Source organism: Podarcis liolepis (assembly GCF_965112155.1).
Source record: "Podarcis liolepis genome assembly, chromosome: 5".
Classification (NCBI taxonomy): domain Eukaryota; kingdom Metazoa; phylum Chordata; class Lepidosauria; order Squamata; family Lacertidae; genus Podarcis; species Podarcis liolepis.
The window spans coordinates 19,952,674-19,979,154 of NC_139556.1; the positions used below are offsets into that span (position 1 = coordinate 19,952,674).

Genomic DNA, 26,481 nt, shown 5'->3' on the forward strand with positions numbered 1-26,481 from the left:
AAGCAGCTTACTCATGCTGGCCACATAACCTGGAAAAACTGTCTGCAGACAAACGCCAGCTCCCTTGGCCTGTAAAGCGAAATGAGCGCCGCAACCCCAGAGTCGTCTGCGACTGGACTTAACTGTCGGGGATCCTTTACGTTTACCTTTATACCAATTTAACAGTCATGGCTTTCCCCAAAAAAATCATGAGTTACATTCCCAGCGTCCTTAACAAATATAGTTCCTAGGAGCCCCATCATGTGATTGATTATGTGGGGCAGGTCTCACTCCCCCCTCCCAATATTTTATTCAAGTTGGCACCCCTGCATTGTAGGTAGGAAAGGTTGGAGAGGAATATGTAGATCTGTTAGAGGCCAGTAGAACTGCAGCGGATGGCAGGAGGTTATGACTATGCACCAGAATCAAATCATGCCACTTGGACAGCCTCATGAAAGTCTTTCCCTTTAAGCCTGAAAATGAACATGCTTTCATACTAGCTTGGCACCACCTTGTTTGAAGGCGGACCATGGCAAATGTGAAAATCTAGTCCACAGCAAAAGGTATTTCCAAAAAAGTATATTTCAAGCTTAAAGCACCTGGATAATAATTTCAAGTATTTGTTGAATGCTTGGCTGTTATTGAAATATTCTGCACAATCTGTATTTTTAATACCTTTAAAATACAATATATAGAAAGCTAAGACAAATAAACCTATGAGTTTTTGTAGAAAAGTGCTTCTGTATATTTTGTTTCCTATAATTTAGCATACAAAGCTCTTTGTGATGCAGATATTTTAGAGAAAATTGTAAGAGTGCAATTATCCTGTTTTATATCATGGAATTGATATGACGATTGTTATAAGGTTGGAAACTTGCATTGTGCAATGCAGTGGGGCTTCACCTCCCTTTCCTCCCACTTATAGCCTCCCTCCCAATGTGCCCCAAAAATCTGCTCTGGAGGATTTCCTAAGCACCTGAAGCAGATGGGTGGGTGGGAGGAGAAGCGAAAGGTGAAGTTACATTGCACAAATACGAATCTGTTCCATTTATGGATCGACAATGTTGGATCAGTGTTATAAACTGAGATATGAATGCTAGGAGCTAAATGGCATCTTAAACCTAGATTATAGGCGCTGCAACAGAGTGTCTAGGTACACTTTTTTATAACAAGAATACAAAGCTGTAAATGAAAGAACTGCAGCTAAAATCTTATGTTCATTTTTCACATGGTCTAGTCCTCATCTGAAGACTGCAAAAAACAAAGCCGTACTTCCCTTGCCCACTCCTGATATTCTTAAGACGGTTCCTTCTCCAGGCTTCAGAGAGTGGCTGGAAGTGGGGAGGCAGAAAAAGGTCCTCCTTTCCTTCCAGCAGTGGCAGTTTTAACCTGAAATCTTTGGCACCGTACTTCACCCAGAGCTCAGAAACTGCTCACATTAATGAAATTCCCCTGTCACAAAATGCGCCTGGAACAATGGGAGTTCCAAACACTTTGTTGGATACAATCATAAGTGTTCTTCCTCTGTAAGAGAACCCATAAACAAACCCAAAGTTAAAACAAAATCTATTAATAAAAGCTGGCCAATGCAGCCTTCCAAAAAATAAGTGTTGACTGGTCCAACATTCACAGATGTTAAGCATTTTGTGATGTTATTTGGAGCTGTTTGAACCACATTAAAGTACAGTCACTAGAGGGCTGAAACAGTTGGGCAGTATCATAAAGCATATACCAGGAATTTTGAGAAATTAGGTGGTGGTGGTGGTGTGGGTGTGTCAGTTAGGAGAATTCCACATTTTTTCATATGTTTTGTGTGCACAACTACATAAATTGTTTAGGCACTATAATGTAAAATGTGCCAGATACACAAGCTTGTAATTGCTACATGAGTTTGGCAGGTATATGCAATTTAAGAATATGTCAAATATGACAAATTATTGTTGAACTAAACTACAACCTTAATAAGATCACATCTGTTCATTCTATCCAGTGAACCGGATGCTGATTTAAAGTGTGTACTTACTGGTATTGCGTTGTTGTTTTAAATATTTAGCAGGCTCTTAGCTACAAGTAAAAGAAATGTGCCTGAGTACAAAACCTGTTTTGCAGTTATATATTTGCCTTTTGTAGTTCTTATTCATTCTATTGGATGTTATGAGCATCATGTTATTTTTTCTCATGTGCATATATGCAGATTTCATACAGGTATGGTAAGCATGCTAAACAACAATTATCAATGGAAAATGTTCATAAAAGTTGGCTTTTGTGATGATTACACAGCATACCGAGAGAATGGTAGATGCCAAAATGAAAGAATCACTCACACTGTTCAAATGCATATCTGAGCAACAATTAACTCATTACATGTCAGAAAACATAGACATGCTACTGATTTCACACTCAGTAGGAAGCTGCAGAAAATTCTGGCTCTCGGGTATACTTGTATTATGTGGTTTATTTTTCTTAAAAGGTGTGTCTCATTCACATATTATATTCATATTTGAGAAATACAAAATGGTCCTTTGTAGGGATGGTATGGTTTAAGAACATCTGGAGGTAAGGTAAAGGTGAATGACCCCTGGAGGGTTAAGTGCAATCAAAGGCGACTATGGGGTGCTGCGTTCATCTCTCTTCAGGCCAAAGAAGCCAGTGTTTGTCCACAGACAGCTTTCCAGGTCATGTGGCCACATGCCTAAACTGCTTCTGGTGCAATGGAAAACTGTGACGAAAGCCAGAGTACACGGAAACACCATTTACCTTCCCGCAGAAGCGGTACCTATTTATCTACGTGCACTGGTATGCTTTCAGACTGCTAGGTTGGCAGAAGCTGGGACAGAGCAACGGGAGCTCACCCCGTTTCGCGGATTCGAATTGCCGACCTTTCGATCAGCAAGCCCAAGAGGCTCAGTGGTTTAGACCACAGTGCCACCTGTGTCTCTCTACATCTGGAGGACTGCAGATTAGCCACCCCTGCTTTAAGGTGCGAAGGTAGACGTTCTATGAGCAGCTGGGTAAGGAAGGCCCAAATTTCCCAAGCTTGCCTTTGTAATAGGCTGCTCTGAGGGTAATTATTGACTGTATGACGTACTTTTTGTGGTTCAGCTTTCCTATTCTTGACAGAATACAGCCAAACCAAGGAGCATTACAGTTCTATGAGTTGGTTGCCTGATGATGTCACTGAGAGCAACACATATAAATAAGCGAAAAACTGGAAGTCTTTTTATAGCTCCGCTTAGCAAGTCTTTCCCCTTAAAGAACATTGCCATTGTGTGTGTGTGTGTGTGTGTGTGTGTGTGTGTAGCACATGGTTCCATATTAATGTTATTAAAAACACAGAAAGAGCCTTGCTTCATCAGGTCAAAGGCCCATCTACTCCAGCATCTTTCACAGTAGCAACTAGAAGCCTATGGGAAGCCTGGAAGAAGGATCTGAGTGCACCAACAAATGCCCTGCTAGTGATTCCCAGCAACTGGTTTTCAGAAGCATTAATGCCTCCGACAATGGAGGTAGAATCTGTCCATCATGAGTAATAGCCATTTGTAGCCTTACCCTCCATGGATAAATTGGTGGCTATCACTGTTTGGTGTGGAAGTGACTTGCAAAGTTTAATTATGCACTGAGTGAAGAAGTACTTCATTTTATCTCTCCTGAAGATTCAGCTTTATTGGATTTCCTCAAGTTCCTCAAGTTCTTCCTATCTACTGTCTCCACATGTCTACCATGTCCTTTGTTACTTGCCTTAAAGAAGTCCCACATCTTGCAACTTTTCCTCAAAGGAAAGTTGCTTCAACCTCTTGATCATTTTGGTTGCCCTGTTCTGAACATTTTTAAGCTTGGTAATGTCCTTTTTGAGGTTAGGTGATCAGAAAGATGCACGGTAAATGATACCTAATTTGGGGTGCCTGCGTTGTGTAAGCAATGCATACAATCTACTACCAAGCTAGTTGAACTTCAGCCCATTGAAATCCACGATTTAAGCACAGCTAACTCTGTTGGATGGAAAGGAAGGGAAGGGAAGGGAACGTGGACATTGTTTTAAATCCACCACCCCAGCATAAGACAGAGTATGCATTTCTCAGGGGCCTTGTATCTTGTAAGTATATGCCCTTCCTACTTTATTATGCAATTTAATTTTTCATGTCTTTCATTTATTAGCAGTAAAATGGTCTCTGGAAAAAAATAATTAGATTAAGAGACTAAAATAAGTGCAAAGTGTAAAAATGACAGTAAAATAAAATAGACTCCCTATTTGCTAAAGTAAAATACAATCAGATATTTAATTATGGTGATATTCACATAAATGGTCATTTTTTCTTACAGTAGCGTGGCTACAATTTTGAATATTGTCTACACAGTAATGCTCTTTTATAACAGCTTTCAAGTTGTGAATATTGTTTATTAGTACCAGAAATAGTAGTGAGATAATTTCTTTGCTCCTTATTTTTGTGATCTTTGCATGGTATAGGTGGACAATTTTCATTGCTATTAGCAGTTAGATACACTATAAATTTCCTGCTGTTTTCACATCCTGGAACTGTTGAGTTCAAATGTGAAAAACCTGAAATGAATTTAGCAATCTGAAAAATCAAAGCTATGATTTGATCATCTCTTCCTCTTACTTCCTGTTTATATATATTTTTGTCACCCTTCTAAATGTATATATGTCACTGTTAGGATTCTTAAAATATCCATAATTAATACTGAAATCCTTAGATATGTGAACAACTTGTTGAATCTTACTTATTTTTGATTAAGAGGTTTTAATTCCTGTCATAGTTCTACACCAGACCAAACGTGGTTATGTAACTTTACAAAAGAGTATTTGTTTGCTGATGGCGCAAGCAGCTATTAGCCATATGCTGGAACTATTATTGGTTTGTTTCTTAGTGGCCTCTTGGGTTAATAAAAGCTTGAAGAACTGTGCTGCAATATTTTGAAGCTCTCCATGCGTCATTCAGCATATTTATGAATTTCTGCATAGACTTAAGTCAAGCCTAGCCAAGAGCATATAAAATGTAGTGTTAGTTCCTTTACATTGGCCAAAGTTGAGCAATTTGTAACGAATTGAGGCTTAAGTGCTGAATTATGCCAAAATTTCACATTGAAATTACATGTGTTTTCCTTTCCAAGTTCTGTGTAGAAATTTTATTCTTATTTTTAATTTATTGAATTTATATATACTGCCCTATATCCAGAGGTCTCAGGGCGATTCACAGAATAAAATCAATATTTAAAACCACAAAATATATAATCAAAATAAAAACAACAACCCAATAACCCCCTCCTAATATCTCACCACAGCTATTAAATATTGTTTTCAGATAATGTTTGTATGAGAACAAGATATGTAGTTTGACTACAGTGGAAACCATTTCTCTTTTAGTATTTCATATATGTATGTTTGTTATGGTTGTCAGTCAATGCCAGGCAAGTAGACATCTCCCACTCTCCTCCCCTCTGTAGCCTTCCTCCCTCCCTCCCTCGCATTCCCAAAAAGTACTCCAGAGAGCTGCAGAACCTTCTAGAGCAGTACAAAAGTACAACACAAACAACACTCTAAAATCATTCATTATAAAATTAATTCAAATCAAGCCACTGGCAACCATTGGGCCAGAGCTCCGCGAAGATTGCCGAGGGAGTGAGTCAGGCTGTGCCCTGGCCAAAGGCCTGGTGGAACAGCTCTGTCTTGCAGGCCCTGCGGAAAGATGTCAAGTCCTGCAGGGCCCTAGTCTCTTGTGACAGAGTGTTCCACCAGATCGGAGCCACAGCTGAAAAGCCCTGGCTCTAGTTGAGGCCAAACTAACCTCTCTGTGGCCTGGGACCTTCAAGATGTTTTTATTTGAAGACCGTAAGTTTCTCTGTGGGACATACCAGGAGAGGCGGTCCCGTAGGTACGAAGGACCTAGGCCGTATAGGGCTTTAAAGGTTAAAACCAGCACCTTAAACCTGATCCTGTACTCCACCGGGAGCCAGTGCAGCTGGTATAGCACCGGGTGAATGTGATCTTGCAGCGAAGACCCCGTAAGGAGTCTTGCAGCATTCTGCACCCGCTGGAGTTTCTGGGTCAGTCTCAAGGGCAGCCCCATGTAGAGTGAGTTACAATAATCCAGTCTGGAGGTGACCATCACGTGGATCACAGTGGCTAGGTCAGGGTGAGAGAGGTAAGGAGCCAACTGCTTAGCTTGGTGGAGATGGAAAAATGCCGCCTTTGTTATAGCTGCAATCTGCGCCTCCATGGAAAGGGAGGTGTCGAAGATTACACCCAAACTCTTAACGGACGGTGCTGGCACTAATTGCGCCCCCGCAAGAGATGGGAGTTGCCCCCCCCAATCCGATATTGTCCCGTCCCAGCCAGAGGACCTCTGTCTTCGAAGGATTTAGCTTTAACCGGCTCCACGTAACCATCCAGCCACATCCCATTACATAAGCAATCTGATTGACATTGGATGTCACCTTATGTATTTTCACCTATTCAGGGGTTTTTTGGCTGAGTAATAATAGTATCAGCAAATAATGTTGTATCAGCCAGTAGAGCCATGAGACTCTTAATCTCAGGGTCGTGGGCTTGAGCAGTTGGTTGGACTAGATGACCCTCATGGTCCCTTCCAACTCTACAATTCTACGATTCTAAGTGCTCGAATGATAATGTTAGTGTAGCATAGATGGAGATCTAGCACTTTACAATACCCTCATATTTTGTTCTCTGTTTCCAAACATTTTAAATTAAGATTAGTTTCTTAAATTCACTCCAACACTACATGCCATCAAATCTCATCTCCAGTCACTTAGATCTCTAATTAACTTATACTCTATAGGCCCATTTCTTCAGCTTACATTTCTTTCAAGTCCCTCTAATGTGCTGAGTTACACTGAAAAAAAACAATAAGATTTAGGGGAAGAATTAATTTAAGAAAGTCAGGAACAGATAAGGGAAAATGAGAAAAAGCAGCTTAGTATTTTGTCTTGTAAATGGCCTTGCTCCGTTAGACCAAAGAATCCATTTATTCAAGAAGGGGAGGGGTTGTTAATGAAATAGATGATGAACACAGCTATTACAGTAATGAATTTTAGCACTCACTTTATGCGATATTTTATTTATGAGCGGCTTGATTATTCAGATAAAGACAAGAAGTTTATGGCAGTAGATTATGTCTTGTTTTCATAAACATATTCAGTAGTTTAATAAACATTATTTATTTTTCACTTTAAAAATGGACAAAATTTATGAGAGATTATCTTAGGGTTAATGAAGTCTAACATTAAGGAAATATTGCCCTATAATACTGGAGCCTTCAGTGCTAGAGATGTAATTGCTTGATGTTTTTCCCCCTTTTTCCTAAGGGCTATTTTTTATATATTACACGTTTTGTGCCATTAATCCTATTTTTACAAGTTCCTCTTAGGCCAATTCAGTGAAAATTACATGTGGAAGTTTACAGTTCTGTCATTTTGTTTTACTAAAAGGTTTAATAAATACTTAACTATTATTTCATTCAATTGTTATGCGTTTTGTAAGATGATGAAGGCTGCTCATGAATTAATAGTTATAATATAATGGTGATGATGGCAGCATTGCTATTGATTTTGCAGAAGAACGCTCTAAGTCCATCAGCATTAAACTGAGATTTTTAAGCTAGCTGATTATGCAGACCAAAGTACATTTGAGCAAATAAAATCACAAGTGGGGAGATTGGTGTTTGCTGGTGAGAGTTGGATGTGATAATTAGCAGCATCGTAGTTATCTAATTGACATCCTGAAATTGTAAGATTGAAAGCTACCGCGCAGGGAGTGCAGCACCCTACAGATGCATTTTATTGTGTCAGATAAAAGGGAGAAGCAAAAGAAATGAGGAAAACAGGCAGTGCAACAGATTTAATTTGCAGGGGGAAATTTGTTCTAATGTATAATGCAATCTTTTACACAGAAGTGCAGTGCTTTCAAATAGTGCTGATAGAGTATCAGTGTGGAGAAAAGACAGCCGACACATACAACATCCTCTCCATTGATCAATGCTGCAAAACCATTTTGCTCTGTAGCAAAATCATAATGAACAATATAAGATCACAGTGCAAATAATGAAGGGCCCAAGGGTAACACACACATCCCTTGTTTTTAAGATCATTGGTAATTCATTCAGTGAATGTGTGTCCTTTTAAAATGCTTTAAAAATAATTTAGTGCATTTTAAAGGTAAACGACACCCCGTTCCGTAGCACTATAATTTGCCAGTATTAGAGGCTTTACCTTGTTCATGTGAGGCATGTTGGGGAGTGCACAAAAGGATTGTGGGAAGTTGGGAAGGAACTGGCAGGTAGGTTTGCATTTTCCAGCTTAATTCACTTGATGAAAAGCTGCTGCTTCTGATGTGTCATATATCAAAGGTAGGGCATCAGTAATCTTTGCTCAAGGGCACGGGTAACAGACAGATAGACATGTGAATGAGATGGGGGAAAAGCGACTCATCCTTTTCTGCTAACACCACAGCGGAGATAAAGGAAGATTTATGAGTCATTTTGGACCACATACCAGCAAGCAGCACACAGTATTTTTCACATGTTCCCAAAATTGGTGGTGGAAGGCAATCAGGTTGTCACAATGTCCATCAGGTGCTTTTACAGAGAAATTGGGTCCTTTGGGCTTTGGGCTGCACACTCAGCTTTCTCTCTCCCCACTCCCCCCCCCCCCCGCATCTGCTGCAGAGAATGTGTGTGTTTTATGAATGCTGTATATTTAATCTGAAAGACAACTAAGCAGTCCTGCGTTCTAGTAGGCTCTAGATGCTAAGCAGGGGGGCAGTTCAGTTACAAAGAGGTGGGTCCAAAGAACCACAAACGCACAGAGAATAGTTGCTACTGCTCTTCTATAAACATGTGTGTTAAGTTGTGGTGGTAGATTTCACACAGTGCTGTGGCAAGTAGGTTCTATAGCAACAATCATGCTTGTGTAAAGTGAATTTAGTTTTGTTTTTGCAATGCACCTTACAAGCACAATATGTAAAGACAGGCAAAAGATACCTTTCATATGCAAAAGGCACCTTTCGATCCAGCTTAGTCATGAAGCATAAAATATTGTTGTTGGCATCTGTCTCAGGAGACAATAGAAGAGAGCCACCTTCAGGGGTAAAGTGAAATGGTTGGAGAGTCACAGCGCCTGCTGTGGCTGTAGACAATGATATGGCAAAGACATGCTTTATGGCAGGTGAGGCAGATGAAGGTGTCTGGTTTTACTGCTACAGATGCACCATGGCGTTTCTTCTGTTTGCATTCCTCCCAGCGGTCATTCCTCCTCAGGTTACTGCCATGGATACACAACCTGTCTGTCTCCAAACACTGTGATTGCAAGGGATGTCTATACAGTGGGGTTAATGTTCCCAGCCTTCATGTCATGTTTGCAGACATCGTTGTAGCTCAGAGTTGGTCTACCAACGGGCCTGGTGCCTGAAGCCAGCTCCCTGTAGAGTACGTCCTTTGAGATCCTGCCATCTTCCGATCTGTTTACATGACCAAGCATAAAATACGTGCACTTTAGTTGTTTGTTTAAACATTTTGGCTTCTTTTCTTTATTTTTAAAAACTGATTTGCAAGAGTTCAGACTTCAGTTGCTAGAAGGCTTGCTAATAATTAAAAAGGCAAAATGTTCTACACTGAATAGGTTCTCCTTGGTATACAGCATATTCCCAAACATGAAATCAGATAAATGTTTAATGTTGTTATTTTTAAATTTAAAGCAAATATTTTTTTTTAATCCCTAACTATATATAAGTCAAATTATGTTTATTCCAAATTATGGAAATTCATGGACCAGCCTTTGCCTAGCATCTGTGCAGTTGTAGGCCAGGCAATGCACACACCTCCCTGATAGGAGATTGTCCTCAGTCACAGATTACTCACAAACAGGAGGGCATTCCACTCTTCTTGCCCCCACCTATGATCCTCAAAAGAGAAGGGAGACCCAGGATGGTACTTATGGCTGTTGGGGATAATGAAATATGGGTGGCTGTATTTGGGCTGGATTATTCATTGACTGGTAGGGTCATATAAAAATAGCCAGCATTATTGCTGCACGAATGGGCTATCAGCAGAAGGTACAAGCCTGGGGAATATTCTTCTACACAAGCACTATTGAAATGAATGGGGATTGTACAGAAGCATCTTCCATTCATTGTTGTGCTACAGCATATTTCACAAGGATGTTGCACCAAAAATATTTTCTGTTAGTCATGTTGCAGTTTTGTAGCCACTAATGAAGAGATTTCTCATGTGATCACAGATAGAATTTCATCTTATGGTAGAGCAGATACCCTGAAGGTTTCTCTGCCTCCCCCACCTTTTCACCATCCCCATAAACAGAGGAGGAGGGTGGAGTCCCCAGCTTAGTATTTTCCTCTTCTGTGAAACCCCCAGTTCTTCCCAAGGACTCCTGTATCTTTGGGAGCAAACTGAGAGTTGGAAATGTAACAGGTGTAGATGAACCTAGCAGAGGACTGCACATTCCAAATATAGAGGCATAGCTGTCAACATTTTCCTTTTTTTTTAAGGGAAATTCCCTTATTCCGAATAGGAGTCCTCACAAGAAAAGGGAAAAGTTGACAGCTATGTATAGAGGGGCCCCATGTAAGTTGTTTTAAATGGTTTTAATGTTGCATTTCAAATTGTTGTAACCTGACCTGTGACCTCATGATAAAGGACAGGCAATAAATTAACATAACCATCTTCAGAGTTCAAGGCCATATTCCAGCAAGGCAAAAACACTAAAGATGGGTGAATATGAGGACTGGTGAAGAGTGCGACCTAAGATGGTATGTGGTCTGGGGGGAGCCCTGGGGTGTGGTTTCCCTAACTTAACTCAAGCTTGGGTGACATGTTTTTGAAGTTCAGCAAAAGATGCAATTTTGTAGCATTATTTTGTGAATTTTTATGGACCATATTTGCTTTTTGACAAGGGGCAGTAAGCCCCTCCAGAGCATGCATGAGTGGCTTGTGCATCCCTCTTCCCACTTTGGCTGTTACCCTGGAAATGGGAAAGGGTTATGCCCCTCTGCAGCCAAAGCTTTGTCACCATCTTCCCATTAATATTAAAAGCTGACTGTACATAAAAAAGCGATTCATGGTACTACTATTTCATGATATCCCCCACAAGGCAGTTGTATGCCTGAGCCAGTGCAATTGAATTTGCCATGTATGTATTGTTTGAAATCTTGTAAAGTCGATCCAGTTTTGCCCTAGAGGGGCATTTATATCCATCCATATTGCGTACAGTAGGGTCCCTTATGCTATTGATAAGATGTTTATCTGTAGATTCTGCATGGTTTGTCCTAAATACAACCCCCCCCCAAAAAAAAAACCCTGAGAAGAAAATTGCCAGCAGTAATTACTTCTGCTGTTACAGATGGACTTGAAAATATTCAGCACTCTGAAGATACTCCAACAATAGTATGGATGAAATCTGTTGTGCCCGCTACAAAAGGAATCAACATCCAGAAATTGCTGGCAAGGCAGACCACTTGGTACTCCTGACCTCACTATCCTCTTTGGACATGCTTTTGTTGAGATTTCTACACAAATAAAAGTTTGCTTAATGGAGCTGTATTTTGAAATTTAGGCTGCACTCCAAAGCGCACTTACTCGGAAGTGTTTATATGGCACTTTCCAATGCTATTCATGTACCTTTCAGCCATCCCTATAACAACACCCCTGTATCTGGTGGCTTTATTAAAAATGATCTTATCAAAGTACCCAATTCAGACTCCATAAGTAACTTATTCAGAGTGATATGATTTGTCCTACTATTAGGCCAGTTTTGTCTACTCTGATTGATGGTAGCTTTCTAATGCCTGTGATTCCCCATATTGCAATTGGGAGGCTGAGATTAAGCTATAGTAGCTTCTCAAATTCTGCACAGTGAATCCATGGCTGTGAAGGGATTGGGGGAAGACTTCAGCTCAGTAGTAGAGCATTATTTTCATTCCCTGGCATCTCTGTTTTGGGTAGCAGCTTCTTCTCCTAAATATGTCCCAAGGCAGTAGGTACAGATTTTTACCTTGGGGTTTACTCCCAAAGCCTTTCTCATGAATGAGTATGGCTACAAGGCAGCAGAGGTAGTTTTACCTTTGCCTTGTTGCAGTTTACTTTTGATTCTGCAAAGGATGCTTTGATCAAGCAATTGCTCTCTGGGTGTGATTGTGTGTGTGTGTCCTTGCATTTTGTTGGGCCTCGAACTAGTAAGTGATCGCCTTGTGACAGTTTCAATATGAAATAGTGTTGGCTTTCGCTTTTGTTTGAACAGCTTTTTTAGAGGAGAACACATGTTTCAACTTGATCTTTTATATATATATTCCTAAGGGAGCTTTTTTGTCATATCGGATTGATAAATTTGTCATTTCTTAGTAACTTTTCATATTCTTCTCCATATTCACACATATCACATTTTACTTTCAAGTGAGCCATATATTTGCAGAGATTTATCCACTTTGTAGCAACTTGACAACCATTGTGAATTCCAAAATAAGACGTTTAGAGTTTCTCAAAATGGTCTCTTATAGCTTTTTCTATTTCTATAGGAGCATATGATTATAATTCAGCACAGGAGTAATGACTGATATTTCACAGCAGGGGTATCTGTCCTGAACATCTTTCATGCAACAGTTAATGTACTATCCAGGGGGTGGAGTGGGAGACAAAAAATTTATCTGAAACTATATAGAAGTGGAAAATAAATCCCTATCTCAAGTTATTGACAGGAGTATACCATTTTAATATATTATCCATTCAAAGGGAAATTGTTTTAGTGAATATTTTCTGCAAAAGATGGTTTTTAATTTAAACAAGTTGGTTTGTGCACTAATGGTTATACAGTGGTGCCTCGCAAGATGAAATTAATTCGTTCTGCGAGTTTTTTCATCTTGCGAATTTTTCGTCTTGTGAAACACGGTTTCCCATAGGAATGCATTGAAACGGTTTCCCATAGGAAAAAGGAAACAAACTTGCAAGACGTTTTCGTCTTGCGAAGCAAGCCCATAGGGAAATTCGTCTTGCGAAGCAACTCAAAAAATGAAAAACTCTTTCGTCTTGCGAGTTTTTCGTCTGGGAAGGCATTTGTCTTGCAAGGTACCACTGTACCACTTTAAGATAAGAGTAGTTTAAAACTGGAGAAAATTCAAGACAGCCGTATACTTTTTATTCAGAAACATCATAGAAACCTGATCTCATTTGAAAAATCAGCAATACATGTATAAGAGACTGTGTACCTGTGCTTTGCTTCACCTTTTATTTGTCCTAATAAAAAAATTCCTTCCAGTAGCACCTTAAAGACCAACTAAGTTAGTTCTTGGTATGAGCTTTCGTGTGCATGCACACTTCTTCAGATACACAGAAGTTGCCAGATCCTTCTATATAGTGAGAAGGTGGGGAGGGGTATTACTCAGAAGGGTGGTGGGAATGGGTGATTGGCAGATAGCTGAGATGAGCCTGTTGACGACTCTTAACGACTGCAATAGGTCTTACAGGAAAAGGCAAGGGGTGAGAAGGTGAAAAATAGCAAGTCATGTATAATGAGATAAGAATCCAATGTCTCTGTTGAGACCAGGTCTCTCAATGGTTTTAAGTTTTATTTGTCCTGTTTGCTGAATGCCTTGTTTTGTAACATGTTTTACTGTTCAGTTCCTTACAACATGCTATTGTGATGCATTGTACTTCCCTTGTTTGCACGTGGACTGGATCCTAGAATATTTGTGAAACTATTTATTTATATGCCTACTTTCCGCCAATTTGCTCAAGATAGTTTAAATACTAAAACAAAAGATAAAAAAGACAATACAATGAAAGAATAGATTTTTTTCAGGCTTTGTTATGTCTTCAGGAGTCGGATGAGATCCTTGACCTGGGTGCCTATTCTTTTGCTTTAGTCTCTTTAGTGCAACACATCACCATCCCTCTTGAATTGGGGTGGGTCTATGGCAAGCAACACTGCACCAGTATTTTCAGGGTCTTTAACAGGCTCCTTTAGAAGCCATACACTGCCACAGTTTTCAGTATATTTTCCCCCCTCCCCCTGTTTTGCTTATGAATTAGGTTTATCAATACACCATGCTTGTGTGCATGTATAACCCCCCCCCCCAAAAAAAAAGGAATCTTGGTGCATTTGAGTGATCATATCACTATATCCTATGTTGTTATAAAACTGTTAACTTAAACATTTAACTATTTAAATTGACCCTAGGACTTTATTTGGCCTCTGCTCAGTCCCATTGGCCCTGGGGAGACCACCTTAGGAAGCCCAGTTCTGAAACGTTGTCCTAGGGAAACAAGAAGGCCAGGGGAAAGAAACAGTGGTGGGGTAAACAGATACAGTGGAATCTTGGTTCTCGAACGCCTTGGTACTCGACCATTTTGGTTCCTGAACGCCGAAAACCCGGAAGTTAGTGTTCTGGTTTTTGAACTTTTTCAGAAGTCAAACGTCTGATGCGGCTGTCGGCTATTGTTTCTGGGGTGCTTGTGCCAATCAGAAGCTGTGCCTTGGTTTCCGAACATTTTGGAAGTCAAACAGACTTCTGGAATGGATTGAGTTCAAGAACCAAGGTACAGTGGTACCTCGGGCTACATACGCTTCAGGTTACATACGCTTCAGGTTACAGACTCTGCTAACCCAGAAATAGTGCTTCAGGTTAAGAGCTTTGCTTCAGGATGAGAACAGAAATCGTGCTCCGACAGCGCAGCGGCAGTGGGAGGCCCCATTAGCTAAAGTGGTGCTTCAGGTTAAGAACAGTTTCAGGTTAAGAACGGACCTCCGGAACGAATTAAATACTTAACCCAAGGTACCACTGTACCACTGTATGTGATTATTAGGTCTGCTTACAGGCTTTCTTTTTGTCTAAAAGTTAGAATTTTTAGGCATTTTCTCCAAATCTTGTGAAGAAGTTATTCAGCCAAGAAAAAGTGAACAAAATGCACATGGAGCAAGGGGTAGCGGAAGAAAGGTGTGCCTAAATATGCATATAGTAATGAAAGCAGCATGCAGATTTGCATTCTACTTCAGGAAATTGCTTGCAAAATGTGCGTATCTGGCAAATTATGCACTAAAACGCTTATGAATTTTCATGATGATTTTAAAAAGAATTGTAAACTGATGTGGAGATGTGGCAAACTCAATTTAAAATGGGTGGGGAGAGAGAGAGAGAGAGAGAGAGAGAGAGAGAGAGAGAGAGAGAAATTGAGAGAAACCAAAACTGACAGATTTGTCCATCCTTGGTGAAGACAGCAGCCCTGTGGTTCTTCTTCCAGAACCAGATGTAATGCTTCAAGGGTTATATGCAACCTGCATGCTATGGGCAAACCTAGCTACTCATGTCTGCTATATTCATTTCTAAAAGGGAGGGCTTGCTGTCATGTCTAGTTTGACCCTAGATCTTGCCCATGTATGGCTTTACTATTTAGAACTAATAATATTTTTTTCCTCCAGGTTGAACTTACTTGTAAAGAAAAACACAACCAAATAGAACAGGCCAACTGCATTATATGATTAATGATTCCCTGAGAATTTTGGTGTGCAATTAACGTTTTTTTAAGCTTTGCGCGTGAATGCAAATTGTAGCAATTTCGTCTCGTGCCTAATACAGCTTAGGATATATTTTTGGTTCAATTATTTAAAGATTTGGTTCTGCACTTTTGTTTTTGTTTTTGTTTTGCAATATATACTTTGGTTTGGGGGCACAGGTATGCGGAGGGGGGGATGAAATTGCTGGTTCCATTGGGTGCCGCTTACTGCAAAATTGAATAAAAGGAACTGACTGTGATACACCAATTGGGCTGCAACTTAAAAGAAAGTGTTCTAAATCACAGAATTGTAAAGTGGGATAATCCCTTAATTGCAGCAAGTTCCCCAACATACAAAAGGAATATCTGCCTGAGAAAATTGCCACCATTCCAGTGATCTGCTATAACAGCTGGAAGGTTTCTATTTAAGCGACTTTTGTAGTAATAAACTTAATAATTTGTCTACACACTGCTGTGATAGCCATTATTCTGTTGCTTTAAAGTGTCTGTTTTCCATGCTTATATATGGTGGTATACATAAGTGTTTTGTTACAGTGTTGATCTTCTTGTAATATCTCAAGAAATATTTATAAAGAACTGGCATCTTCATATTTTAATTTTATTTATCTTGCATTCTCCCAATTTCTCTACATCTCATAATCAGCTAGTGTATCGAAGACTATCAATGCCAATAAAAATCTCATCTCCATCCTTAGCTGTAGATGTTTAACTTGGCTAACTTTATTACGATTGTGATCAATATTGTGCCATCGGTGTGCATGCCACTTTATAGACTGCAAAAGGACAGGTCTCTGTCCCAAGGAGTTTACTATATAAAATTTGTCACAGGCCAATTATAGAAGGTGGGGAAGGAAGTGCTGGTGGGGAAGGAAGCATGGGGATAATATGCTGTGGCATGGCTTGCACATGCTTAGACTGAGCTACATTAGGGCATGAATGGCGCACCTGCGGACAACCGGTCGCTGTTGAACTCCCATCAGTCTCAACCAGCATGGCCCATAATCAAGAAAGATGGGAGCTGTAGTCCTGAAATAGCTGAAGGGCTGCATTGTTTTCCAGCCCTTCATTAATGTACGGAAACTTTATTCAACTTGGTCTATGACTTTTGAAACATAATAGAACTCTGAAACTTTTATTTGATTTATTTTTGTAATGAATGGTTCGTATTTTAATATTCCTTTTGCGTGTCATCAGGACTTCTATTGGTGTGCTTAGCAAAGAGGGTTTTTCTTTTCTTTTTCTTTTTTTACTTATTCCTTCAGTACATTGTCCTGAGTTTGAAGGGTGTATTTTTTAAAGAAATAAAATAAATGAATACCTTTGGCTAGGTAGCATTTTTTTTTCTTTTGTCAAGAATTATTGGTGCTTAAGTACCACTTAAATTACCCGCCGCCACCAGTGCAATCCAATTATATGCAATAAGCAAATAATAACTTTATATATACCGAAAGTAGTTGTCATGAAGTCAGTAGATATGACAGCTAACAGTGCAAGCCTATGCATATCTACTCAAAAGTCTCATTGAGTTCAGTAGGGCTTACCACCAGGAAACTGGGTATAGGATTGTAGCTGTAAAAAAATTAAACCATAAAGAAAAGAAAAGGGAAATTTAATCTAAAGAATATTATTATGTTGTCAGAAACTATAATAATGCAATAAAGGTAGATAATACATCAGAATATAAAGTATTAATAAATGCAAGATTGCCTTACCCCATATATGTCTACTTGACCACTTCAAATTGTATACCTGGCACTTACAGGTGCCACATAATACTTATTCTTCATTTGTAATAAAGTCATGTTTTAGTGTGACAGCACCTATACTTCGGAACTCCCTGCCTATTGAGGTTAGGTAGCTACCTTCAGTGTATTCTTTTCTGTGCCTGCTAAAAACTTTTTTAGACAAGCCTATCCAGACTCTGACTGACACCACAGATACCCTAATAGCAAATCAATTATTCTCACTGTGCTAATGTTTTTGGCTTTTGCTTTTTTAATCTGTTGCATGCAATTAGGCGAGACAGGAGGGGGAAAGGGCTACTTTGTGCCGTGTAAGAATACTTTTCAGTTACAAAATGCTTTAGAGTGCTCCAAATACTTTATTGATTCCTTTTGCTCATGCCTTTCAATTTATCAGAATTCCCAAGACAGTTGCCTTGGTAATTCTCACAACAATCTTGTAAGGTGGGTCAGTATAGGGAGCCAAGGCTGAAACACAGTCACTTTCCTAAAGTAACATAATAAATTCATGGATGAGCAAATTTTGTGCTGAGGATCAGCTCATTCTCTCTGCCATTATACTGCAGAGTAACTTAAGGCTTGGTTTTTCTGGGTGCTTGTGGCTGCTTTGGTTGGCTTATGTCTAATTAAATGTGCCATTTTACAACTTTCACACTACTGTATGATTGACTGCAGATCAGAAAACCCATGAGTAATGAGGAGGGCAGCAAGTATAGCCTGAATTGTAGGAAAAGTTCATAGCTCTGCTTTTAAAATCCTTTATTAGAACAAGCTGAGCTGCACCTGTTCAAACCTTTTAAAGTTCAATAGTTTGAAATGTAAACAGTTGATTCTGGAGTGCATTATACGACAGTTATTGTTCAACATGGCACCTCATTGATGGTAGTCTTTAATTACGCCCATGCTGTCAACCTCTGCAGTCCTTAGTCTTTGTTGTAGATCAGATACAAAGTCTGAGGTTTTCAAAGCTGTAAAGATGAAAGAGTAAACATATTCAAACAGTTCATTCAAGTATGCTTAAGGAAGAAAAAATGGTTTCACTGGAGTATATGAGGAAGCCAGTGATAACCTGAAAGCACTTTCTTCTTTTGATTACAATGACAGCCCTTCAGTTCTATCGAGACTGCTCTTTATTTAAAATGGAAAAGTGCCAGTACAGAAGGATGATCAAGTAGTTTATTAGATAATGATAAACAAACAGACAGATCCCTAGTATTGCCTCTCCTCCTTTGTTTAATGCTTGCACAAATGCAAAACTTTCCGTGCACGACTGTGCTTTTAATGGGTTTTATTATGGGCTGATACTAAAGAGAACAGCCACAAGAACCAGTGTTTCCTAAGGTCTGGGCATTTCTGGGCAGATGCCAAGACCTCAGGGCCTCAGAAGAGCCCAATGCCAACTGCTGACCATCACGAGGCACCTGCCATTATTTGACTCCTATATTCTGGCTGTGGGGATATTGGATTCTCTGGAGCAGCGGTTCTCAACCTGTGGGTCCCCAGATGTTGTTGGACTACAACTCCCATCATCCCTGAGCTCTGACCTTGCTAGCTAGGGGTGATGGGAGTTGTAGTTCAACAACATCTGAGGACCCACAGGTTGAGAAAGGCTGCCTGGAGTATTGGGTTTGACCATCCATCTTGCTTTCTTCCAAGGGAGAGCCATTGCTCCTCTCCTCTCCTCTCCCCGCATCCGATTCCAATTCTGGCATTCAGCAGCTGTAGCAATGGCTACATGCCATTGCATCTGCTAGCCCATCAAGTGGGCAGCATAGGCAGCTAGAAGCAACAGCTACCACTGCCCAGAGGGAGGGGACAGGCAGGTGAGTGGTTGCTTGCCATTAGTCACTGTTGCTTGCAGTCTTTTCCATTCATTTAAAGGCAAAGATATTGACATTCAAATTCTTGATGTCTACACTGAGCAGATGCCACTGTTGGCAAGAGGAGGAGTAGGTTGAGGTAGGACTCTTCTTTCCACCGTTGCTGCTGCCTGCTTGGGAATACAATCTGTAGTGATGATCAGCAGCCCCTGCCTGCCCAATGTGTGATGGGGAGGGGCACTACTGTCTACCACCAGGCACATGGGACAGGAGGTGGAAGGAAATAAAACCCATTAGATACAAGAGGTTATTCAAAGCCCAAAGATGAACAATAATCAAATGGCCCATTTGCAGCAACAGTAATAATAATAAACAGACAAACGGAAATGAGCTTATTTTTTCTATTTCTCTGGAAAATATTTATTTTTATCTATATCTGCATTTCAGGGGGTTGGACTAGAGGACCCCTGGGGTCCCTTACAACTCTATGATTCTGTAAGACTTGAATTCTTCACCTGTTGAAGTTTGCTATTTGTGTCACCCACAGCCAGCTCCTTGAGTTACTTAAGTCACACAAAACATTGAGCTGGTAACATTTTCTAATTTAGCTGCTTTTTTCTGTAGATTACATCATGTAACTGACATTGGGATGGTGAAGGAGGACAAGACATACCATAAATAAATAGGCAGGCTTTGGAGAGGTTTCGTTCATATTTGTTGCATCTCTTGGGTGTTTGGACCCCAACATAATATTTATTTCTCCTATCTGCAGTGCTTAGTTATATTTGTGAAGATATTTAAGCTGAAACTGGGGAACAAGGAAGCGCCTTACCACTGCAGCCTGTTGAAGGTTATTGAGAAAAGAGTTCCAAAATGTGGCTCCAAGAACATGGTGCAACAGAATGAAAGCTATACATGATTCCTTTCACTTCTTTTTCAGCCCTTTTGCAGATATATTTTATTTTGTTGAGCACTCTCCTTTCTGATGACTAGTTTGCTCTGACTAGTGAAGTACCAGGCTTCCTTTTTTCCAAGCTATGTTGGACATTTCTTTTCATGTATGTAGTTCTTCCTTTTGCACCATCTTGTTCAGTTCGAAGTCAGTAGTTAACTGATTTAATTGGTGGGTTAATATGTGAGGACCACTGTTAACTGGCACTCCTGTTTCCATCTGTAAACCATTATGGTTCTGCTGTGAGTAGAAAGTGTATGCTTGTGTATTTTGAAGTTGGCTCTCCTAAACTGAGAGGGAGCTTTAATTGAGTTGCAAATTATAAGTTACCTTATGATGCTTTTTATATTTTTGAAATACACAATTTTTTTTGAATTTAAACAAAGGCAGTTGCTTTATTACTTACGTTAAATTAGTGGCTAGCCCTATATTTTATAGAAGGGAGGGCACACCACGGGGGTAATATTTCTACAGCAAATTTGTGGTGGGGATAACGTGTGTGATAGTTTTTACTGAATTATGGAGCCCAGTTGTGCCAAAGTATTATTGATCCACAATCTTCAAGGATTTTCCTTTCGTGCACCCCATTGAGAGAGAGATTTGAAGGGGGAAACCTCTTTTTATAAAAACGAATCATTGATTTTGTTTGTGATGTTAACTTAACATCACACTAGGATATGTACAGTATTGTGACAGTATATGGCCCCATATGTTAAGACTATGGGCCAAGATGACTAGGGGGAAAGTAAATTTGTATCTTTCAAATGTTCCTTCTGTGGATATTCATAGCCGTTCTTACTCTGAGGGACTTTATGATTTAGGAGATAACTTGAACCAACTGAGAAGATTCATTATAGTTGCAACAGTATTTCAGTTCAGATAACAAGTTGGCTGAAAGTAGTAAAAATGGCACCTATAGGAAAGGAGAAATCCTTAATCACTGACCTGTCACAATTCTGCACCCTATTGGCTTGTGAGGAAAGAGGTGTAAACATTGGGGGGGGGGACCTGTAGAGAGGGAAATATCAGAATTTCTTCCTCCCCACACCCCATGTTTGTTGTGTCCTTTCCTTCATGGTGGCTTGATGAAACCAGTTATTTCTTTCAACCTTGAATGAAACCCTGAAGATCCTTGTGTACTTCAATTTTTAACAGAAATGAACCCCAACAGTTGCTGCTGTGCAAACAGCACTTAAAATCATGAACATTTTCAAGTAATTAAAACTCTGCATTTAATTAGAACACCTGTAAATTAAGCAGTGCCTGTATATCATAAAGGTACGCCAGAAAGCTCTTTATTTCCAGTGCATTACAGAACTTGTCAATACATTTTCTCTGGTCAGCTCCTCTCTCGTTTTCCTCCCCCTCCCCCCTTTTCATTTTTATAAAGCAATAAAGTAGAAAGTGACAGCAGGATCAGCTTAAAGCAACAAACATATTGGCTTTGATTTTTGTATGTGATACAGCAAATGCAACTTCCATTTCACATTACTGTCAACAGAAATCGCATTAGTACAGGAATAGGCAGTCCTTGCTTAGGGAATTCCCGGCTCTTTGGTATTCAGGGATGCTATGTGTGAGAGGGAGGATGCCCTTCTCATGCAAAGGGTTGCTCCACTGCCAATTTCTCTTTATTTTTAGTAATAGCATCTGATAGGATTGAAAAGTGGGGTGAAGGTGAGGGTAGGACACTTCACGAGAAGAGGGCCAGGGAGAAACAACAAGCAGATGTTCTCTGATGATAGCTGTTGAAGAGAGAGGATTTGGCTGCGAGATCTGTAGACGGCACTTGTTGCAAGCCTTTAACTTGAGCCAGTAGTGCTGGGTTTTTTTTGCCCCCAAGAGTACCGGCATACCTGCTGTTGCGATCAAGCCACTTGCCAACAGTGGCATCTGCTCAGTGTAGACATCAAGAATTTGAATGTCAATATCTTTGCCTTTAAATGAATGGAAAAGTATTTGTCACTCAGCAGCAATCATTCTTCAAATAAAAGGTTAGCCAGACAGAGCCCTTAATCAAAGAGTCTGTCTTTGCTGTCAGCCATGCCTTTTAAATAGCAATGATGAAGGCTGGCTGTCAGCGCATGACTTGATGAGTTAGGTGATTGATCTGCATAAATCATTTTCTTTTAACATTGTCAGTGAAGAGTAAATTAGTGGGATTCTTGTCAGGGAGGTTATTAACCATATTGAAATTAATATACAATATTTTAGGTGTATCCCGAATTCACACAGTTGCCGTTAAGAACATGAAAATTACATAGGATCTTAGCATATATTGTTCTGCTAATGAAGTCTTTTTATTGTTGTTACTATTACCATTATGCATGTGAAATTCAAATGATGAACATATAACATATTTTTATGAGCTGCGGAAGAAATGAAGTTTAGAGGAATTAGACACTGGTGATATAATTTAACTTAATCAGCAGAAGCTTATGACAAATGTCAGGCGTACGTTTTAATAATGCGATTGCATGCTGATATAATAGATGCATATTTCTAGGTTTAAAAGCAAACCACATGCACCCCCAAATCATTAAATCTTACATATTGAAAGCCCTGTTTATTAGTGCAATGGTTTTGTCACTCGCTAAGCCATTGTCTACCTTGCATTCTGTCCTCTAATGACTACTTTATTCAGATTGTCTCCATCATAGCTGCAATATGTTTTAAAAGCACTTATTGGAGTGATATTTTTTTAAAGTATAGAAGAGATGCTTTATGTCTATTGGGGGGGTTGATGAAATTGTTGTAAAAACCTGAATTTAAGGGCAGCAATTCACACTTTATTAGTCAGACATGGGATTCCAATCTCTAGGTTTGCCTTGTAATGCTAATGTAGGGGTGAAGCCTTCTTTGGGGAGAATTAGTGGGCAGTACAGAGCTGCTTAAACTTTTCCCCAGCCACTGGTGTTCCTCTGCAGCTGTCTCCCATGCAATACTTTTTTACTTCTTTCCCACCCACCCACAGCTGGGCTGCAAGACTGGAAATAAGCCCAGTTTGGAAGAAAGTAACCTGTCAGGCATCTGTAGGGAAGAGTTGGTGTGTGTTGGAAGGATTAAATGCTCCCTCCTGCCCGTGGATTGTCTTCTACAATGTCCCCTGCATTCACATTACTTTGGCAAATATAGTTTTAGGAACACATGCATGCCAAGGTAATGTGTGATTCCCCCCTGCAACTGTGTCAATCTGTAACCTGATCTTTAAAACTAGCATGCCAAACAACAGCTTAGGTATAGGGTGGTATAACTACTTGTAACTCACTGTAATGTCATGAAATGTGGTACTATACAAAGGCATGATGTGCCATAATATCTATTTACTAAAATAGGTACATTTAAGCCATGAAAAATGTGAATATGGCATGCATATGTGCACATATGCATTTATACCCTATCAAGAGAAAGACATGGGTGTAGGAAGAGCAATTTGGTAAATTGGTGATTTGTAGCAACTATACTTTTCATTTAGAGTTTGGGCAACGTGCAGTAACATGATATAGAGTGGCCTTAGTTATTACACTTACTCTTCCACCCTTAACTAGGCAATACTTTGCTTTGCTTTTCATAATTCTCTATGCTCCTATTTGGCAATGTGCAGTCTGTGAAGGAAAACATCCACCAGATACCTTGATGTTCAGTGTTATTATCAGTGCTGCTATCACCTAGAGATTGAAGATAGTGGAAACTACTATCATATGGTGTGAAAAGCAGAATACTTGGTAAGTACCGTATTTTTTGCTCTGTAAGACTCACTTTTCCCCTCCTAAAAAGTAAGGGGAAATGTGTGCGCGTCTTATGGAGCGAATGCAGGCTGCACAGCTATCCCAGAAGCCAGAACAGCAAGAGGGATTGCCGCTTTCACTGTGTAGCGATTCCTCTTGCTGTTCTGGCTTCTGAGATTCAGAATATTTTTTTTTCCTTGTTTTCCTCCTCCAAAAACTAGGTGCGTCTTGTGGTCTGGTGCGTCTTATAGAGCGAAAAATACGGGAATTCTGCTAAGAGTTAGAGAAGCCCTAAGTAATCTGAACAGTAAGGGAGGAGTACCACAGCATATAATTGTAAGGGTCTGTTTGCCACCAGACCATTAAGAGCTTTGGAGCTGCTGGCCAAGTAATGTGAACTGCACGCTACAAGTGTTGCAAAACACCTGTCCTCAAAGACAAGCCCTTTTCAAATATTAATGGGAAGAGTGTGCAGATATGAGACGAAAGCATGTTCTGTAGTTATATTACGTATGGTAACTCTGAAATTTATTGCTTTGACATATTGAGTGACTATTTTTAACGGCAGTTTCTAAAAGGCAGTTAGTTTGTCTGAATAAATAAATAGGGTATGCATGCCAAGGGCATGATCCCTTTGCAAAAAAAATGGGTGCCTGATTTGTGTTGGTAATGCTACTATGGATACAGTAGTGCAATGAAAAAGCAGGGCTGCCTTGAGTAGGAGGAGCAGCAAATGGTGCCCCCACTCAAGTCAAGTTGCACAGTACCTAAGACTATTAAAGTTATTTTGGTACCTGAGGCAGAAACTCGCACAAGTGCCTCTTCCGCTCCCTGGCAGTAAAAATTCCAAATAAGATTAAATTAAACAGTGAACAATTTTCTGAACTTTTATGACACCTAAAACCAGCTGACTGAGACAGCTGCCTTATTCTACCTAATGGTAGAGAGCTTTGGTGGGGAGGGGGTTCACCCAGCAATTGACCAAATGCTATTCAAATATACTAGTGCTTTAATTTAATTTAATTTTTTTTTTTTTTGCAATTTAACCTGGAATATTAGAGTGATCCAGTGCTTTTGAATTGGTCAGTTAACTTGACCACCTTTGCCAAACCATCCTTCCTTCCTTCCTTCCTTCCTTCCTTCCTTCCTTTCTTTCCCTCATTCATAAATTTCTCGAGGTGATAATATACAATAGTAGGAATTTTCATTTCCTCATCTGAAATTTATAATAGTGCCTCTGATCAACTCCTTAATAGAACATGAGCTACCAAGCTTATAAGTGTGATATGTAAAATGTTTCTCCCCCAGACTTTATGTTTATTGGTTTCTTTGTTATTTTTATAGAAGCAAGCACAGTCAACCTATAAAAGCAATTTCATGATTATACTTTAACAGATTTTGTGTTCAATTCACATTCCATTTAAAGTTGCTGCATTTTTCAGATTTAAAGAAAAATAATCAGATAAAGTCTGTTGCACAGTTAAAAATAAAGTATATTTTTCTATCCCACTTAAAACTGTTAAGTGCATTAATTAATAAGTCTGCATTTATTCACCCAGGAAAAGCTGGGGCTTGTTAGTAATAGTTAACGTACAAGATCAAGCCTCTCCAAGCTGTGCAGATGTGCAGTTAAGTATTTATTAAAGGCATGAAAATAATGTTGCCCCAAAGGAAAATGCTGTTACTTTTTTTTTCCTTTTAGAAACGGCTGTTCATTTTATTTGGTAACTTTGGTGAATACACAGCTTTGCACTAACAGAGTACAAGAGTGTCTCTCTCATCTTTCTTGTATACAATAGTTGCATATTAAAGCACCTCTCTCCACCCCCCCCCAAAAAACAATTTTTAAAAGAGCATTACACCTCTTGCTTAGTAAATAGCACATAAATAAAAATAGCACATAAATATCTGCCATTTTTCATGATTTTAAGTTTTTTTAAGACTTTAATTATTAAAATAAATGGGGGGGTGGAATTAAGAAGGGAGAAAGTTTGTTTTAACTTTTCTGGGCTGCTCTAACCAAAAAGAGGTCCAGGGCCCAGGATAGTCAATCAGCGGTATACTGGCACTTCAGAAATCTTCGTTGCTAGTATCTGCCTCCATTGATGTGTGATCTCTCCTTGACTCAATTAAAGTTTTGTCTCAAGATTACAAATGCAAGGAGGCAGCAATTTCCATCCCATCCTCTGTTTGTTGCAATCAGTGCTGTTTCTGTTTCACTACAGTTCGGCTTCTGCTAAAATATACATGGTTCATCTTGCTATCTGCTATGGCTGAAACTAATGCAATTAATTACAGAATCAATTTTCAATGTAAGAGAAACACCAAAGACAATGCAGAAAATAACATCTGCACAATGTCTGTAGACTAAAGAAACTGTGATATTGGATACTGTTTGTACTTACTTGTGTGATTTCTGTACCTGACCTTGGGTGAACTTGCAAACTGCAGCAATTTCTGTTCCTGTTTCCATTTCTGATGGAATTCTCTGACATTGCTACTCAATATATACACACTTTTCCTGTGAATGTTACAGGAGGAAAGCTCTTCTTCTGGTTGTAATATTGACACATGCATGCTGATAGTGCTGTGCATGCACACCTCATTGTAGAGCCCTTTGACAATTGTAGTTCTCGGCATCAGCCATAGCCCCTTGAAAATTCAGCATCTCTTCGTTTTCCAAATAGAAACACCAAGAAATAAGAGTGA

The 26,481-nt window shown here is 39.6% G+C and overlaps 1 protein-coding gene across 1 annotated transcript in view; it reads left to right on the forward strand.

Annotated features, from left to right (window-relative positions):
* The window catches only part of LRMDA (leucine rich melanocyte differentiation associated), a 724,603-nt gene that overhangs the window by 213,391 nt on the left and 484,731 nt on the right, over positions 1-26,481 (forward strand).